Here is a 20094-nt window from a genome sequence, read left to right as displayed (position 1 = left end):
TATTACCTGCTCCGGCCGGCGGGTCAGGAGTGCAGCGGCGTTCCAATGCCCGACACAATACAGCGGCAATATATTACCTGCTCCAGCCGGCGGGTCAGGAGTGCAGCGGCGTTCCAATGCCCGACACAATACAGCGGCAATATATTACCTGCTCCGGCCGGCGGGTCAGGAGTGCAGCGGCGTTCCAATGCCCGACACAATACAGCGGCAATATATTACCTGCTCCGGCCGGCGGGTCAGGAGTGCAGCGGCGTTCCAATGCCCGACACACAATACAGCGGCAATATATTACCTGCTCCGGCCGGCGGGTCAGGAGTGCAGCGGCGTTCCAATGCCCGACACAATACAGCGGCAATATATTACCTGCTCCGGCCGGCGGGTCAGGAGTGCAGCGGCGTTCCAATGCCCGACACAATACAGCGGCAATATATTACCTGCTCCGCCGGCGAGTCAGGAGTGCAGCGGCGTTCCAATGCCCGACACAATACAGCGGCAATATATTACCTGCTCCGGCCGGCGGGTCAGGAGTGCAGCGGCGTTCCAATGCCCGACACAATACAGCTGCAATATATTACCTGCTCCGGCCGGCGGGTCAGGAGTGCAGCGGCGTTCTGCCCGACACAATACAGCGGCAATATATTACCTGCTCCGGCCGGCGGGTCAGGAGTGCAGCGGCGTTCTGCCCGACACAATACAGCGGCAATATATTACCTGCTCCGGCCGGCGGGTCAGGAGTGCAGCGGCGTTCCAAGGCCCGACACAATACAGCGGCAATATATTACCTGCTCCGCCGGCGGGTCAGGAGTGCAGCGGCGTTCCAATGCCCGACACAATACAGCGGCAATCTATTACCTGCTCCGGCCGGCGGGTCAGGAGTGCAGCGGCGTTCTGCCCGACACAATACAGCGGCAATATATTACCTGCTCCGCCGGCGGGTCAGGAGTGCAGCGGCGTTCCAATGCCCGACACAATACAGCGGCAATATATTACCTGCTCCGCTGGCGAGTCAGGAGTGCAGCGGCGTTCCAATGCCCGACACAATACAGCGGCAATATATTACCTGCTCCGGCCGGCGGGTCAGGAGTGCAGCGGCGTTCCAATGCCCGACACAATACAGCGGCAATATATTATACAATACAATACAATACAATAACATTTCTATAGCGCTTTTCTCCCATAGGACTCAAAGCGCTTAGGCTCTCTCAGATTCAGTAGTTAGTAGGATGAAGTATTCACACAACAAAAGTTATATTTCTGCAAATGCCAGACTGAACAGGTGGGTTTTCAGTCTGGATTTAAACACATCCAGGGATGGGGCTGTCCTGATCTGTTGAGGTAAGGAGTTCCAAAACGTAGGGGCAGCATGACAGAAGGCTCTGGGACCAAAAGTTTCCAAGTGGACTCTGGGTATGACTAGATTATTAGAACCTGTGGATCTGAGAATGCGGGGATTGCTACGCAGCTGTAACATATCTTTCATGTATCCAGGGCCTAGATTATTCAGGGATTTAAATGTCAGTAGGCCGATCTTGAATAGGACCCTCCATTCTATAGGTAGCCAGTGAAGGGAGTGCAGGACTGGCGTTATGTGGCAGTGACGGGGTTGGTTGGTTAGCAGTCTGGCAGCAGTATTCTGTATCAGCTGTAGGCGGTACAAGACCTTTTTTGGAAGGCCAGTGTAGAGAGCATTGCAGTAGTCCAGTCGGGATGTGATGAAGGCGTGGACTAAGGTTGGCAGATCTTCTGGGGGTATGAGGTGCTTGATTTTTGCGATGTTCTTCAGGTGAAAATAGGATGATTTCACCACAGCAGAGATTTGAGTTCTGAAGTTTAAATCCCCATCAATTAGAACTCCCAGGCTACGCACATGATCAGAGCTGCGTAGATCCGTGCCTCCTATTCCCAGTGGTGAAGACTGCAAGTTAAGTTGTTTTGTTATCATGCTCTGCCCTCCAATCAGAAGAACTTCAGTTTTGTCTGCATTTAGTTTCAGCCAGTTGTCATTCATCCATTGCTGTAGTTCACGTAAGCAGGCGTTTATAGTTAGAGTTGGGTCTGTCACACCAGGCTTGAAGGAAAGATATAGTTGGGTGTCGTCTGCGTAGCAGTGGTATGTCAGGCCATGTTTTTGGATTAGTTTTCCCAGCGGTAACATGTAAATCGTGAAAAGCAGGGGAGAGAGGATTGAGCCCTGGAGCACCTCATACTTAAGTGTTACAGGGGTGGACAGGAAGGGCCCCATAGACACTTTGTGGGTTCTGCCACTCAAGAAGGATTGGAACCACTGAATAACTATGCCATCAATGCCGCAGTATTCCTGTAGCCTGTTTATCAAGATGTCATGGTCAACTGTATCAAAGGCTGCAGAAAGGTCTAGCAGTATGAGGATGGAGCACTCTCCTCTGTCTCTTGCCATGAGCAGGTGGTTGCATATTTGGATGAGGGCAGTTTCAGTGCTGTGGTGTTTCCTGAAGCCAGACTGGAATGGGTCATTAGGGCCCATTCACACCTGAGCGGGAATCGCACGATTCCCGCTCGCGGCAAACCGCTACACATTGTAGCTAGTGGCCGTGTTCTCACTGCCGCGGTTGCGGTTAGCGATAACCGCAACCGCGTTGCATGCAGCGGTTTGCCGGCGACGAGCGTTCCGCGATTTGCGATCGTGATTAGCGTGCATAGCACGCTAATCGCGATCGCTCCAAAACCGCCGCAGTGTCCAGTGATTTTTCCGCGCTAATCGCGGGAAAATCACTCCCGCAGAACGCCGGCGGTAATCGCCGGCGTTCTGCGATTGTAAGTGTGAATGGGCCCTATCTGTTGTTTTGTAGGATTCTGGCTTCTAGCTGGAGGTATACAGCTTTTTCAATTAGCTTTCCCAGAAAGGGGAGGTTAGAGACAGGTCTGTAGCTGGTCATTGCATCTGGATCCAGGGAGGGTTTTTTGAGGAGAGGCCTGATGATTGCTTCCTTCAGTAAAGCAGGAAATATCCCTGATTGTAAGGAACAGTTAACAATTTTGAGGAATACCGGTACGAACAGGTCGGGGCAGTTCAACATGAACTGTGTTGGGCCAGGATCCAGGTCACAGGTAGTTAGGCGGACGTGAAGGAGGATGCTTGATGTGACTTCTTCATCAATTTCTTTGAAGTTTGACCAAGGTGTTAAGTTGTCTCTGCTAATGGTCTTCGGCGCTATATTAGGCTCAGATGCTGTAAGTTGGATGGCGGACCTTATAGCGGAGACTTTGTCTGTGAAGAAATGGGCAAATTGGTCACAGAGGTCCTTTGAAGACTCGATATTAAGTTTTTGACATGCTGGGTTGCAGAGTTTTTCCACTGTGCGGAACAGTTGGGCTGGTTTGTTAACTGCATTTGCAATCTCTTTTACCTGCTCCGGCCGGCGGGTCAGGAGTGCAGCGGTGTTCTAATGCCCGACACAATACAGCGGCAATATATTACCTGCTCCGGCCGGCGGGTCAGGAGTGCAGCGGCGTTCCAATGCCCGACACAATACAGCTGCAATATATTACCTGCTCCGGCCGGCGGGTCAGGAGTGCAGCGGCGTTCCAATGCCCGACACAATACAGCGGCAATATATTACCTGCTCCGGCCGGCGGGTCAGGAGTGCAGCCGCGTTCCAATGCCCGACACAATACAGCGGCAATATATTACCTGCTCCGGCCGGCGGGTCAGGAGTGCAGCGGCGTTCCAATGCCAGACGACCGACACAATACAGCGGCAATATATTACCTGCTCCGGCCGGCGGGTCAGGAGTGCAGCGGCGTTCCAATGCCCGACACAATACAGCGGCAATATATTACCTGCTCCGGCCGGCGGGTCAGGAGTGCAGCGGCGTTCTGCCCGACACAATACAGCGGCAATATATTACCTGCTCCGGCCGGCGGGTCAGGAGTGCAGCGGCGTTCCAATGCCCAACACAATACAGCGGCAATATATTACCTGCTCCGGCCGGCGGGTCAGGAGTGCAGCGGCGTTCCAATGCCCGACACAGAACAGCGGCAATATATTACCTGCTCCGGCCGGCGGGTCAGGAGTGCAGCGGCGTTCCAATGCCCAACACAATACAGCGGCAATATATTACCTGCTCCGGCCGGCGGGTCAGGAGTGCAGCGGCGTTCCAATGCCCGACACAATACAGCGGCAATATATTACCTGCTCCGCCGGCGGGTCAGGAGTGCAGCGGCGTTCCAATGCCCGACACAATACAGCGGCAATATATTACCTGCTCCGGCCGGCGGGTCAGGAGTGCAGCGGCGTTCCAATGCCCGACACAATACAGCGGCAATATATTACCTGCTCCAGCCGGCGGGTCAGGAGTGCAGCGGCGTTCCAATGCCCGACACAATACAGCGGCAATCTATTACCTGCTCCGGCCGGCGGGTCAGGAGTGCAGCGGCGTTCTGCCCGACACAATACAGCGGCAATATATTACCTGCTCCGCCGGCGGGTCAGGAGTGCAGCGGCGTTCTGCCCGACACAATACAGCGGCAATATATTACCTGCTCCGGCCGGCGGGTCAGGAGTGCAGCGGCGTTCCAATGCCTGACGACCGACACAATACAGCGGCAATATATTACCTGCTCCGGCCGGCGGGTCAGGAGTGCAGCGGCGTTCCAAGGCCCGACGACCGACACAATACAGCGGCAATATATTACGGCCGGCGCCACTCCCCCGGTCTCCGCTCTCTTCTTCTCCACTCCGGTCTCCAGCTTCACTGAACTTCCTTACACAGGAGAGCGCCCTCCACTGTTTCATCCTCCCCTAGACAGGAAGTTCAGTGAAGCCAGCCGGACCGGAGCCCAGCAGGAGAAGGAGCAGCGGGGACAGAGGGGGACTCGCGCCGCTCGCATAATGTATAGCTGGCGGGGGGGGTAGGGAGGCGGGCAGGCGGCGGCAGCACCACCACAGATTGTGATCAGTTTCATGCTGAAATCAATTCACAATCTGTTTGCAGTAAAGGCAGCCATACGATCCCTCTCTGATCAGATTCCATCAGAAAGGGATCTATCTTTTGGTCGAATCTGATGGCAAATCGACTAGTGTATGGCCACCTATATAAGGATCAGAATTGGGTGTGGCCGAGTGATACGGGGGATGGGATCACACTGGGTGCGGCTCCATACATAGGCCAATGTAGCCGAGTGATACGGGGGATGGGATCACACTGGGTGCGGCTCCATACATAGGCCAGTGTAGCGAGTGATACGGGGGATAGGATCACACCGGGTGCAGCTCCATACATAGGCCAGTGTAGCTGAGTGATACGGGGGATGGGATCACACCGGGTGCAGCTCCATACATAGACCAGTGTAGCCGAGTGATACGGGGGATGGGATCACACCAGGTGCGGCTCCATACATAGGCCAATGTAGCCGAGTGATACGGGGGATGGGATCACACCAGGTGCGGCTCCATACATAGGCCAGTGTAGCCGAGTGATACGGTGGATGGGATCACACCGGGTGCGGCTCCATACATAGACCAATGTAGCCGAGTGATACGGGGGATGGGATCACACCGGGTGCGGCTCCATACATAGGCCAGTGTAGCAGAGTGATACGGGGATGGGATCACACCGGGTGCAGCTCCATACATAGGCCAGTGTAGCCGAGTGATACGGGGGATGGGATCACACCGGGTGCGGCTCCATACATAGGCCAATGTAGCCGAGTGATACGGGGGATGGGATCACACCGGGTGCGGCTCCATACATAGGCCAGTGTAGCCGAGTGATACGGGGGATGGGATCACACCGGGTGCGGCTCCATACATAGGGCAGTGTAGCCGAGTGATACGGGGGATGGGATCACACCAGGTGCAGCTCCATACATAGACCAGTGTAGCCGAGTGATACGGGGCATGGGATCACACCAGGTGCGGCTCCATACATAGGCCAATGTAGCCGAGTGATACGGGGGATGGGATCACACCAGGTGCGGCTCCATACATAGGCCAGTGTAGCCGAGTGATACGGGGGATGGGATCACACCGGGTGCGGCTCCATACATAGACCAATGTAGCCGAGTGATACGGGGGATGGGATCACACCGGGTGCGGCTCCATACATAGGCCAGTGTAGCCGAGTGATACGGGGATGGGATCACACCGGGTGCAGCTCCATACATAGGCCAGTGTAGCCGAGTGATACGGGGGATGGGATCACACCGGGTGCGGCTCCATACATAGGCCAATGTAGCCGAGTGATACGAGGGATGGGATCACACCGGGTGCGGCTCCATACATAGGCCAGTGTAGCCGAGTGATACGGGGGATGGGATCACACCGGGTGCGGCTCCATACATAGGGCAGTGTAGCCGAGTGATACGGGGGATGGGATCACACCAGGTGCAGCTCCATACATAGGCCAATGTAGCCGAGTGATACGGGGGATGGGATCACACCGGGTGAGGCTCCATACATAGGCCAGTGTAGCCGAGTGATACGGGGGATGGGATCACACCGGGTGCGGCTCCATACATAGACCAGTGTAGCCGAGTGATACGGGGGATGGGATCACACCAGGTGCAGCTCCATACATAGACCAATGTAGCTGAGTGATACGGGGGATGGGATCACACCGGGTGCGGCTCCATACATAGGCCAGTGTAGCCGAGTGATACGGGGGATGGGATCACACCGGGTGCGGCTCCATACATAGGCCAGTGTAGCCGAGTGATACGGGGGATGGGATCACACCGGGTGCGGCTCCATACATAGGCCAGTGTAGCCGAGTGATACGGGGGATGGGATCACACTGGGTGCGGCTCCATACATAGGGCAGTGTAACTGAGTGATACGGGGGATGGGATCACACCGGGTGCAGCTCCATACATAGGCCAGTGTAGCCGAGTGATACGGGGGATGGGATCACACCGGGTGCGGCTCCATACATAGGGCAGTGTAGCTGAGTGATACGGGGGATGGGATCACACCGGGTGCGGCTCCATAAATAGGCCAATGTAGCTGAGTGATACGGGGGATGGGATCACACCGGGTGCGGCTCCATACATAGGCCAATGTAGCTGAGTGATACGGGGGATGGGATCACACCGGGTGCGGCTCCATACATAGGGCAGTGTAGCTGAGTGATACGGGGGATGGGATCACACCGGGTGCGGCTCCATACATAGGGCAGTGTAACTGAGTGATACGGGGGATGGGATCACACCGGGTGCAGCTCCATACATAGGCCAGTGTAGCCGAGTGATACGGGGGATGGGATCACACCGGGTGCGGCTCCATACATAGGGCAGTGTAGCTGAGTGATACGGGGGATGGGATCACACTGGGTGCGGCTCCATACATAGGGCAGTGTAACTGAGTGATACGGGGGATGGGATCACACCGGGTGCAGCTCCATACATAGGCCAGTGTAGCCGAGTGATACGGGGGATGGGATCACACCGGGTGCGGCTCCATACATAGGGCAGTGTAGCTGAGTGATACGGGGGATGGGATCACACCGGGTGCGGCTCCATACATAGGCCAATGTAGCTGAGTGATACGGGGGATGGGATCACACCGGGTGCGGCTCCATACATAGGCCAATGTAGCTGAGTGATACGGGGATGGGATCACACTGCAATTCATAGAACTGACAAGAGGCGGCACAACACGTTTGATCAGTCAGGTGGGCAGGCTGGCCGCAGCTGGGGGAGGGGTATGTGTGAAGGGAGTTCAGGAGGCTGACCACTGAGGGAAAGAAGGAGTTCAGCTTTGTTCACATCTAAAATATAGCGGTTTTTTATTTTTTTGTACAATTTTTTAGCGCCTCCTGGCACTTACATGCGCACTGCGATGTTTTATAAAGCAGTTTTCTAAACGCATTTGCAGAGCGATCCTTTCTTTTTTCACTTGAGAGTGAACTCTCACCCGGAAATGAATACATACAATGTATTTATTCAGGAAAGCTCTGGGGAAATCGCTATACCTGATCTCCCTATACCTTCCATCGAGGCACATCGTCCCGAAAATAGTACAGGCAGCGCTTTGGTGAGCGGATCAGAATCAAACCACTCAGATGTGAGCTCTCTCATATGGAAACATTGCACAAGAGGCACCAGCCACGCTTAAAAAAAGGCGAAAACGCCCTTAGTGTGAACACGCCCTTCCTGTGTCTAGTAGTTCGGGTGGCAATGGCCAGTGGCGGCCAGCTTAAAATTTTGTGGGGCACAAAGGGGGCATGATAGCTGGCTGGTGGCGCCCATTTGGGTGATCAGAGTCAGTGTTTGTGTGGTGAGCTTTAGATATTTTCTGCCTACTCATGATAAAATTGGCTAGTTGGCAAGGGGAGGGGGAAGAGGCAGGAGGGAGAGAGACACTGTGTATGTAACTCCTTATCTCAGTAGCTGAGCATTGCTGCAGACTACAGCTTGTATTTTACAGACAAGTTTTGAAGCAGAATTATTATCCTGGCTAATTTAAAAGAAAAGCAGTAATCTTTCAGCTTGTAAGCATTCTTCAGACTCTATTCCTGTTTACTGACAATGTTAGAACATACAATCAGAAGGAGGTAGAGAGATTTATTTTGTAAATATAAAGGTAGCCATACACTGGTCGATTTGCCATCAGATTCGACCAACAGATAGATCCCTCTCTGATGGAATCTGATCAGAGAGGGATCGTATGGCTGCCTTTACTGCAAACAGATTGTGAACCGATTTCAGCCAGAAACCGTTCACAATCTGTGGTGGTGGTGATGCTGCCGCCGCTCCCCCCGCCCGCCTGCCCACATACATTACCTGCTCCGCCAGCGCGACTCCAGTCCCCAGGTCTCCGCTGTCTTCTCCGCTCTGGTCTCCAGGTCCGGCATGCTTTACTTCTTCCTGCCCGGCAGGAAGTTTAAACAGTAGAGCGCCCTCTACTGTTTAAACTTCCTGCCAGGCAGGTGAAACTGAAGCATGCCGGAGACCAGCGAGGACACGGAGCAGCGGTGACCGGGGGTAGTCGCACCAGCGGAGCAGGTAATGTATTGCCGCTCTATTGCGTCGGTCGTCGGGCACTCGAACACCGCTAGCGACGCACTCCCTACCCGCGGGCAATCGACGGTAATTTCCGCACGGAGCGATCGACGGGATCGGACGAAATGGATCGAAATTCGGCGTGTAGCGCGAAGGATTGGCAGCAGATTCTATCCCAGTGATCGAATCTGCTGTAGAAACGGCGACAAATCGGGCCAGTGTATGGCCAGCTTAAGTGTCACCCAGATACCGGTACATTGATTACAAGGGATCTTGCAAGGATTGTGAGGTATTCATGGCAAATAGATAAGACCCTTGCTTTACTTAATGCCTACATATGCTCAGGATGACATGGAGAGTTATTTACATACCCTGTCCTGTTCACTGTATGCTGCTGGAGCCTGGAAACAGTTACCTGTATGGGGGGGTCGGGCAATCAGGAGGGTAGGGATTCAAGGGGGGGGGGTGCAGTGCCCAGGCGCGGAGCTAGGGGGGGTCGGGGTAGGACAAGTGCCCCGGGGCGCCTGGTCCCCAAGGGCGCCCTCCGCCTGGCTGAGCTGCGGGGTTTTTTTTTATTTGTTTTTTTTTTTGGGGCGGGTGAGGGGAGCAGCGCAGAGAAGAGGGAGAGCTGTGCGGACGGTGGGGAAGGGGGGCCATATCCCCCCTCCTTCCCTCACCTTAGGTGCTCTCTCGCTCCCTCGCTGTCCCCTCCAATGTCCGGGTGGCTCTTGGCTGGCAGCGGCGGGCGGAACTCACCTCCGTCTCGCTCCAGCGCCGGGCGGAAGTTCGGGTGCGCAGCCGCTGCTCTGGTCTGGACCAGACCAGAGTAGTGGCAGATCCATCCGGCGCTGCGACGAGACGGAGGTAAGTTCCGCCCGCCGCTGCCAGCCACCCGGACATTGGAGGGGACAGCGAGGAAGGGAGAGCAGCTCTTCTCTGCGCTGCTCCCCTCCTGCTGGGGAGGGGGACACCTGACCTGGCTACCTACTCTGGGCACATATACCCCTGGCTACCTACTCTGGGCACATATACCCCTGGCTACCTACTCTGGGCACATATACCCCTGGCTACCTACTCTGGGCACATATACCCCTGGCTACCTACTCTGGGCACATATACCCCTGGCTACCTACTCTGGGCACATATACCCCTGGCTACCTACTCTGGGCACATATACCCCTGGCTACCTACTCTGGGCACATATACCCCTGCCTACATATACTGGGCATATACCCCTGGCTACCTACTCTGGGCATATATACCCCTGGCTACCTACTCTGGGCACATATACCCCTGGCTACCTACTCTGGGCACATATACCCCTGGCTACCTACTCTGGGCACATATACCCCTGGCTACCTACTCTGGGCACATATACCCCTGGCTACCTACTCTGGGCACATATACCCCTGGCTACCTACTCTGGGCATATATACCCCTGGCTACCTACTCTGGGCACATATACCCCTGGCTACCTACTCTGGGCACATATACCCCTGCCTACATATACTGGGCACATATACCCCTGGCTACCTACTCTGGGCACATATACCCCTGGCTACCTACTCAGGGCACATATACCCCTGCTTACATATACTGGGCATATACCCCTGGCTACCTACTCTGGGCACATATACCCCTGCCTACATATACTGGGCATATACCCCTGGCTACCTACTCTGGGCACATATACCCCTGGCTACCTACTCTGGGCACATATTCCCCTGGCTACCTACTCTGGGCACATACCCCTGGCTACCTACTCTGGGCACATACCCCTGGCTACCTACTCTGGGCACATATACCCCTGCCTACATATACTGGGCATATACCCCTGGCTACCTACTCTGGGCACATATACCCCTGCCTACATATACTGGGCACATATACCCCTAACTACATATACTGGGTACATATACCCCTGGCTACATATACTGGGCATATATACCCCTGGCTACATATACTGGGCACATATACCTCTGGCTACATATACTGGGGACACATACCCCTGCCTACATATACTGGGCACATATACCCCTGGCTACCTGTTCTGTGGACATATCTACCCCTGGCTACCTGTTCTGTGGACATATCTACCCCTGGCTACCTGTTCTGGGGACACCTATAGACCTGGGGCCAGAGGCGGGACAAGTTCCTCCAGCACCCAAGGCTGAGACACCAAAGTGCTCCCCTCCATCCCTGCCACCCCAGCCGTCACACACTGATTGCTATTAGGCTAAGAGGTGCCACAGGGCCCACAACCTCCCCAACACCTTAATATCTAGTTATCTGGCTTGCAGTCACTGCTATATATCCCCTTTTCTTATTTCTTTCTGCTTCAAACACAATTAGGAATGACAGCTGAATGAATTGTGCGCCCCCTTCTACACTGCGCCCTGAGGCTGGAGCCTCTCCAGCCTATGCCTCGGCCCGGCCCCGCCTGGGGCTACCTATTTTTGGGGAAGCACTGCTGTCAGATTGAGTGTATTTTGGGGAACTGCTGCCAGGTGAGAGGTGTCTACCATATTAAGGGGGCATTCTGCCTATTTATGTGAAATGCTGTCTATTTATGTGCCTCATGACTGCTGAATTTGTCTTGTTGGGGGCCTCATGGTTTGTTGGGGGCCTCAAGATCGCTGAATTTGTCTTGTTAGGGGCCTCATGATTGCTGAATTTGTCTTGTTAGGGGCCTCATGATTGCTGAATTTGTCTTGTTGGGGGCCTCATGATTGCTGAGTTGGCCATGTTGGGGGCCTCATATTTGCTCATGATTGCTGAATTTGTCTTGTTAGGGGCCTCATGATTGCTGAATTTGTCTTGTTGGGGGCCTCATGATTGCTGAATTTGTCTTGTTGGGGGCCTCATGATTGCTGAGTCGGTCATGTTGGGGGCCTCATGTTTACTCATGATTGCGGAATTTGTCTTGATGGGGGGGGCTCATGATTGCTGAATTTGTCTTGTTAGGGGCCTCATGATTGCTGAATTTGTCTTGTTGGGGGCCTCAGGATTGCTAAATTTGTCTTGTTGGGGGCCTCATGATTGCTGAGTTGGTCATGTTGGGGGCCTCATGTTTACTCATGATTGCGGAATTTGTCTTGATGGGGGGGGGGCTCATGATTGCTGAATTTGTCTTGTTAGGGGCCTCATGATTGCTGAATTTGTCTTGTTAGGGGCCTCATGATTGCTGAATTTGTCTTGTTGGGGGCCTCATGATTGCTGAGTCGGTCATGTTGGGGGCCTCATGTTTACTCATGATTGCGGAATTTGTCTTGATGGGGGGGGCTCATGATTGCTGAATTTGTCTTGTTAGGGGCCTCATGATTGCTGAATTTGTCTTGTTAGGGGCCTCATGATTGCTGAATTTGTCTTGTTGGGGGCCTCATGATTGCTGAGTCGGTCATGTTGGGGGCCTCATGTTTACTCATGATTGCGGAATTTGTCTTGATGGGGGGGGCTCATGATTGCTGAATTTGTCTTGTTAGGGGCCTCATGATTGCTGAATTTGTCTTGTTGGGGGCCTCAGGATTGCTAAATTTGTCTTGTTGGGGGCCTCATGATTGCTGAGTTGGTCATGTTGGGGGCCTCATGTTTACTCATGATTGCGGAATTTGTCTTGATGGGGGGGGGCTCATGATTGCTGAATTTGTCTTGGAACATGCTGGAAGGTACATACTGAGGGAGGGTGGGTGAGCGTGAGCCTGCTAACCTCCATGTACATTTGAAGGGGCGTGACCAAATGTGGAGCACCCATAACCACGCCCACATTTGGTCACGACCCTTCACCTTAGGGGGCGCATTAATAGTCTTTGTCCCCGGGCGCTGAAAACCCTAGCTACGCCTCTGGCAGTGCCCCAGTGTAGCGCTGCCCATGGCAATGGCCCATAGCCTGTGGCCCAATGGGAGCGGCTGAGGAAGCAGTATCCTGGGTGAGAGGGGTCACTGGCAATCCTCAGTGCACTAGAGCACAGTTTGGTGTTGGATAGGAGGGCAAGTGAGGGGAGGGGTCTCCAGATGATCTTCTTTGCCTATCTGATGACCCTCTGCAGTTTGTGCCTGTCACCAGTGGTGGCGCCAGCATACTAGATCAAGATGGAAGAGCAGAGGATCGAAGGATCGATTCAGTGGTGGTGGAGTAGAACCTTGTCAGGATCTCTTGGTTCCAAACTTCCTCACTTGGCGGAGGGTGAAGAGTCTCTGCTGGGCTTTCCTCTGGGTGGCAGTGATGTTGGGCTTGCAGCTGAGATGTCTGGTGCCCTGGAGGCGGACGCAGGGTACTCTGGCCACCTCAGGAGGGGTGTTGGCAGGCTTCCTAAAGTCAGTCTTCAGCTCAACAGTTTTTGCAGTGTTGAGCACCAGCCTGTTCTCCTTACACCAGTGACAAATTCTCTCCACCTGCTGACAGTACTCCTGGAGGTTATCCCTGGTGACGAGGCTGACAATGGTGGAATCGTCGGCAAACTTAATGACCTTGACTGAGTCTACTGTTGATCTGCAGTTATTTGTATAGCGGGAGAACAGCAGCGGAGACAGGACGCAACCCTGGGGCGCCTCAGTGTTGGTGACCATTTCTCATGAGTAGATGTCTCCCAGCTTAAAGAGACTCCGTAACAAAAATTGCATCCTGTTTTTTATCATCCTACATGTTCCAAAAGCTATTCTAATGTGTTCTGGCTTACTGCAGCACTTTGTACTATCACAGTCTCTGTAATAAATCAATGTATCTTTCCCCTGTCAGACTTGTCGGCCTGTGTCTGGAAGGCTGCCAAGTTCTTCAGTGTTGTGGTTCTGCTATGAACTCACCCTTTCTGGCCCCTCTATGCACACTGCCTGTGTATTATTTAGATAAGAGAGAAGAGAGAAGCTGCTCTAATCAGCTGGATAAATCGTCCTCTGAGCTGGCTGGGCTTTCACATACTGAGGAATTACAAACAAGGGCAAAGCTGTTTGCAAGAAGAAAAGAGCAGCCTGAAACTTCAGTGCATGGGGGAAAGAAACACACAAATGATCTCTTGAGATTCAAAAGGAATGCTGTATACAGCCTGCTTATGTATGGATGTATTTTCTATGTGTGGACATACTGTACATCAACCTACTTCCTGTTTTGGTGGCCATTTTGTTTGTTTACAAACAAACTTTTTAAAACTGTTTTTAACCACTTTTAATGCGGCGAGGAGCAGCGAAATTGTGACAGAGGGTAATAGGAGATGTCCCCTAACGCACTGGTATGTTTACTTTTGAGCGATTTTAACAATACAGATTCTCTTTAAAGGGACTCCGAGCAGTGCATAAACTATGGAAAGATGCATATCATTTTAAAGCTCTCTTTCTCCTCTTTCCAATGATATATAAACCACCGCCCTACACCTTTTAGTTTTCGCTATTTTTCGCGATCGAAATTGCTGCGGCCGTTGATTCGATCGCGAAAATAGAGAAAACTAAAAGGCGTAGGGCGACGATTTAGGCGTCGCCAGAAAGAGCGCTTTAAAATGATATCCATCTTTCCATAGTTACATTGTATTACACAGGGCAACTTTTTCTCAAAGTCAGCAGCTCCATTCAGCAGAAAAAGTCGCCCTGTGTAATACAATGTAACTATGGAAAGATGGATATCATTTTAAAGCTCTCTTTCTCCTCTTTCTGGCGACACCTAAATCGTCGCCCTACGCCTTTTAGTTTTCTCTATTTTCGCGATCGAAGCGACGGTCGCAGCAATTTCGACCACGAAAATAGCGAAAACTAAAAGGTGTAGGGTGGCGGTTTATATATTATTGGAAAGAGGAGAAAGAGAGCTTTAAAATGATATGCATCTTTCCATAGTTTCTGCACTGCTCGGAGTCCCTTTAACGACCTGGAACCTATTGGTGGGAAAGTCCATGATCCAATGGCATAAGGTGGGATGGACCTCAGGTACGGCAAGATCTTCCTGGAGAATGCGTGGGCAGATGGTATTGAAGGCCAAGCTAAAGTCCAGGAGTAGTATTGGTCAATGCACAACTCGTTCAGTGATCAGTATATAGAGAAAGTTTATTGCACATAACAAATTCTCCTGATGAGAGCCAAACACAGCACAAATATAACATAGAGGGACGCGAGTCCAATAGCTGCTTCTGTGGCCTGGCTTGCTGAATCTGCTAAAGCTTGCTTCACGTTTTGCTGCTTATGTCCAAACAAATATGCATATGTTGGAATTGGTGACACGGAGGGACTATTGTCTGCTTTGCCGGCCAACTAACTCTATATATAGAGGCACTAATTCTATATGTAGAGGGAGACTGAATGGCAGGAAAATCTCTTTGAAAATATTTTTGCATATGTGTCTGGTCTGTCTAGGTGGTTATAGATATACTCCAGGCCAATATTTATGGCATCATCAGTGGACCTATTTGGCAATCCAGACTTTCCTCCAGGTCTTCGCTACTTGGTTACCTCCAATGGAATTTGCACCAGATAGGCTTTATAGAGGACCTGGACCCTTTCCATCATAAACTTTACTCATTCATTATTCTTAAAGTGAGAGGACGGGTAGTAAAGGTTTTATACATATCTGGCACTTCCTCCAGCCCTGTCCACACAGATCGCTCCCTCAGTGGCACCCAAAGCCTCCAGGATTCTCCCGTAGCCCCGTTATCTGGGCACGCTCCCTTGACTCGCTCCCGCAGCTGGGGACATCCTGACATCCTGTGCTTGCGCATTAGTACATGCGCAGTACGCCCGACTGGCCACCAAGAATGCCCCCTGCTATGGGAGAATCCAGAAGGCTTTGGACATCGCCGAGGGAGCGATCTGCCAGGTATGTATAAACTTTTAATTTCCTTCATCTCAGGTGCACTTTTATGAGAGATTGCAACCGGATGATGATACCTATTTTTTTTTTTTTTTGCAAAATATACAAATTCGGGACTATGTCCAAACTTTATTGTCTACTAGAGTCAATGTGGAAGCTGGGCTCTCAACAGAAGGGCGTAATCTCTATGTTTTATAGTTGGGTGAACGCTCCTATGTACTACATCCAGTTTCCAGCACAGATATATGCGTTATTGGGAGGAGGCATGTGGTTCTGCCACAGAGTTGGAAGTTTGGTCTTAGATATGAGTTATGGCTGCTAAGACTTCTATGTGTTCTGACAAAAGAAAACATTTACATAATGATGATGATGTGGCCCAGAACTCTAGAATGTCTGCAGGAACGGTATCCGGCAGTTTCTCCGGTGCGTTGGCGGTGCTGCCGGCATGTTTGGGCACCACACCACATCTTTTGGGAATGCCCTAAAATGACAAGTTATTGGGACACTGTTATACAATTAGTGTTACGACATACTGAGATCTCTGTCTCTAAAGGCTCATACACACATCAGACTATAGTCTTTGGAAAATGAAAGATCACAGACCAATCTTACCACCCTTCATGTAGTATGAGAGCCATACCTACACAGTCTATTCTATGGAGCTGCACTCCCCATCAGATAGAAATCTTACCCCCTTCCATGTAGTATGAGAGCCACACCTACACAGTCTATTCTATGGAGCTGCACTCCCCATCAGACAGAAATCTTACCCCCTTCCATGTAGTATGAGAGCCATACCTACACAGTCTATTCTATGGAGCTGCACTCCCCATCAGACAGAAATCTTACCCCCTTCCATGTAGTATGAGAGCCACACCTACACAGTCTATTCTATGGAGCTGCACTCCCCATCAGACAGAAATCTTACCCCCTTCCATGTAGTATGAGAGCCATACCTACACAGTCTATTCTATGCAGCTGCACTCCCCATCAGATAGAAATCTTACCCCCTTCCATGTAGTATGAGAGCCACACCTACACAGTCTATTCTATGGAGCTGATCTCCCCATCAGACAGAAATCTTACCCCCTCCCATGTAGTATGAGAGCCATACCTACACAGTCTATTCTATGGAGCTGCACTCCCCATCAGACAGAAATCTTACCCCCTTCCATGTAGTATGAGAGCCATACCTACACAGGCTATTCTATGGAGCTGAACTCCACATCAGAAAAAATCTTGGCAAGATGCTGCACACACAGATGCTGTACAGACACAAAAGATCAGTATCTGCAAAAGTTCTGTTCCTGCCAAAAATCCATTCCTGCAAATTGCAAGGATAGTCTGAGATCTGCAGATCATCATACACACGATTTAACTGACATTTATCTGCAGATCAAGCAATTATCCGCAGATCTGAAAATCCATCCTGGTGGATCTGATCTGCAGATGAATGTCCGTTAAATCATGTGTGTATGATGATCTGCAGATCTCATAGACTATCATTGCATTTTGCAGGAATGGATCTTTGGCAGGAACAGATCTTTTGCAGATACTGATCTTTTGTGTCTGTACAGCATCTGTGTGTGCAGCTTCTAGCAAAGATTTTTTTCTGATGTGGAGTTCAGCTCCATAGAATAGACTGTGTAGGTGTGGCCCTCATACTACATGGAAGGGGGTAAGATCTCTGTCTGATGGGGGAGTGCAGCTCCATAGAATAGACTGTGTAGGTGTGGCTCTCATACTACATGGAAGGGGGGAAGATTTCTGTCTGATGGAGAGTGCAGCTCCATAGAATAGACTGTGTAGGTGTGGCTCTCATACTACATGGAAGGGGGGAAGATTTCTGTCTGATGGGGAGTGCAGCTCCATAGAATAGACTGTGTAGGTGTGGCTCTCATACTACATGGAAGGGGGGAAGATTTCTGTCTGATGGAGAGTGCAGCTCCATAGAATAGACTGTGTAGGTGTGGCTCTCATACTACATGGAAGGGGGGAAGATTTCTGTCTGATGGGGAGTGCAGCTCCATAGAATAGACTGTGTAGGTGTGGCTCTCATACTACATGGAAGGGGGGAAGATTTCTGTCTGATGGGGAGTGCAGCTCCATAGAATAGACTGTGTAGGTGTGGCTCTCATACTACATGGAAGGGGGTAAGATTTCTATCTGATGGGGAGTGCAGCTCCATAGAATAGACTGTGTAGGTGTGGCTCTCATACTACATGGAAGGGGGTAAGATTTCTGTCTGATGAGGAGTGCAGCTCCATAGAATAGACTGTGTAGGTGTGGCTCTCATACTACATGGAAGGGGGTAAGATTTCTGTCTGATGGGGAGTGCAGCTCCATAGAATAGACTGTGTAGGTGTGGCTCTCATACTACATCGAGGGGGGTAAGATCTCTGTCTGATGGGGAGTGCAGCTCCATAGAAAAGACTGTGTAGGTGTGGCTCTCATACTACATGGAAGGGGGTAAGATTTCTGTCTGATGGGGAGTGCAGCTCCATAGAATAGACTGTGTAGGTGTGGCTCTCATACTACATGGAAGGGGGTAAGATTTCTGTCTGATGGGGAGTGCAGCTCCATAGAACAGACTGTGTAGGTGTGGCTCTCATACTACATGGAAGGGGGTAAGATTTCTGTCTGATGGGGAGTGCAGCTCCATAGAACAGACTGTGTAGGTGTGGCTCTCATACTACATGGAAGGGGGTAAGATTTCTGTCTGATGGGGAGTGCAGCTCCATAGAACAGACTGTGTAGGTGTGGCTCTCATACTACATGGAAGGGGGTAAGATTTCTGTCTGATGGGGAGATCAGCTCCATAGAACAGACTGTGTAGGTGTGGCTCTCATACTACATGGAAGGGGGTAAGATTTCTGTCTGATGGGGAGATCAGCTCCATAGAATAGACTGTGTAGGTGTGGCTCTCATACTACATGGAAGGGGGTAAGATTTCTGTCTGATGGGGAGTGCAGCTCCATAGAATAGACTGTGTAGGTGTGGCTCTCATACTACATGGAAGGGGGTAAAGGTGGCCACTAACTGTCCAATTTCTAGCGAAAAATCGTTCGAGCGATCAGAAATTCTGATCGGACGAACAATCGTTCACTACACCATCAACTAACCAATCTTTGCTTCCTATCTATCACGACCACCAAGAAAATCCACATTTTCGTTCGACGAAAATTCATTCGGGCGACATTTTTTTCACTCGTTCATAATTGATTGTGTCCACCAATGGAGATTATTTACAACCAATCCGATCAGAATTTCTGATCGCTCGAACGATTTTTCGCTAGAAATTGGACCGTTAGTGGCCAGCTTTAGATTTCTGTCTGATGGGGAGTGCAGCTCCATAGAATAGACTGTGTAGGTGTGGCTCTCATACTACATGGAAGGGGGTAAGATTTCTGTCTGATGGGGAGTGCAGCTCCATAGAATAGACTGTGTAGGTGTGGCTCTCATACTACATGGAAGGGGGTAAGATTTCTGTCTGATGGGGAGTGCAGCTCCATAGAATAGACTGTGTAGGTATGGCTCTCATACTACATGGAAGGGGGTAAGATTCCTGTCTGATGGGGAGTGCAGCTCCATAGAATAGACTGTGTAGGTGTGGATCTCATACTACATGGAAGGGGGTAAGATTCCTGTCTGATGGGGAGTGCAGCTCCATAGAATAGACTGTGTAGGTGTGGCTCTCATACTACATGGAAGGGGGTAAGATTTCTGTCTGATGGGGAGTTCAGCTCCATAGAATAGACTGTGTAGGTGTGGATCTCATACTACATGGAAGGGGGTAAGATTTCTGTCTGATGGGGAGTTCAGCTCCATAGAATAGACTGTGTAGGTGTGGATCTCATACTACATGGAAGGGGGTAAGATTTCTGTCTGATGGGGAGTGCAGCTCCATAGAATAGACTGTGTAGGTATGGCTCTCATACTACATGGAAGGGGGTAAGATTTCTGTCTGATGGGGAGTGCAGCTCCATAGAATAGACTGTGTAGGTGTGGCTCTCATACTACATGGAAGGGGGTAAGATTTCTGTCTGATGGGGAGTGCAGCTCCATAGAATAGACTGTGTAGGCGTGGCTCTCATACTACATGGAAGGGGGTAAGATTTCTGTCTGATGGGAAGTGCAGCTCCATAGAATAGACTGTGTAGGTGTGGCTCTCATACTACATGGAAGGGGGTAGGATTTCTGTCTGATGGGGAGTGCAGCTCCATAGAATAGACTGTGCAGGTGTGGCCCTCATACTACATGGAAGGGGGTAAGATTTCTGTCTGATGGGGAGTGCATCTCCATAGAATAGACTGTGTAGGTGTGGCTCTCAT

Source organism: Hyperolius riggenbachi, chromosome 3, assembly GCF_040937935.1.
Source record: "Hyperolius riggenbachi isolate aHypRig1 chromosome 3, aHypRig1.pri, whole genome shotgun sequence".
Classification (NCBI taxonomy): Eukaryota; Metazoa; Chordata; class Amphibia; order Anura; family Hyperoliidae; genus Hyperolius; species Hyperolius riggenbachi.
The sequence above is the reverse complement of the archived record's forward strand: the minus strand, read 5'-3'. Positions refer to the sequence as shown.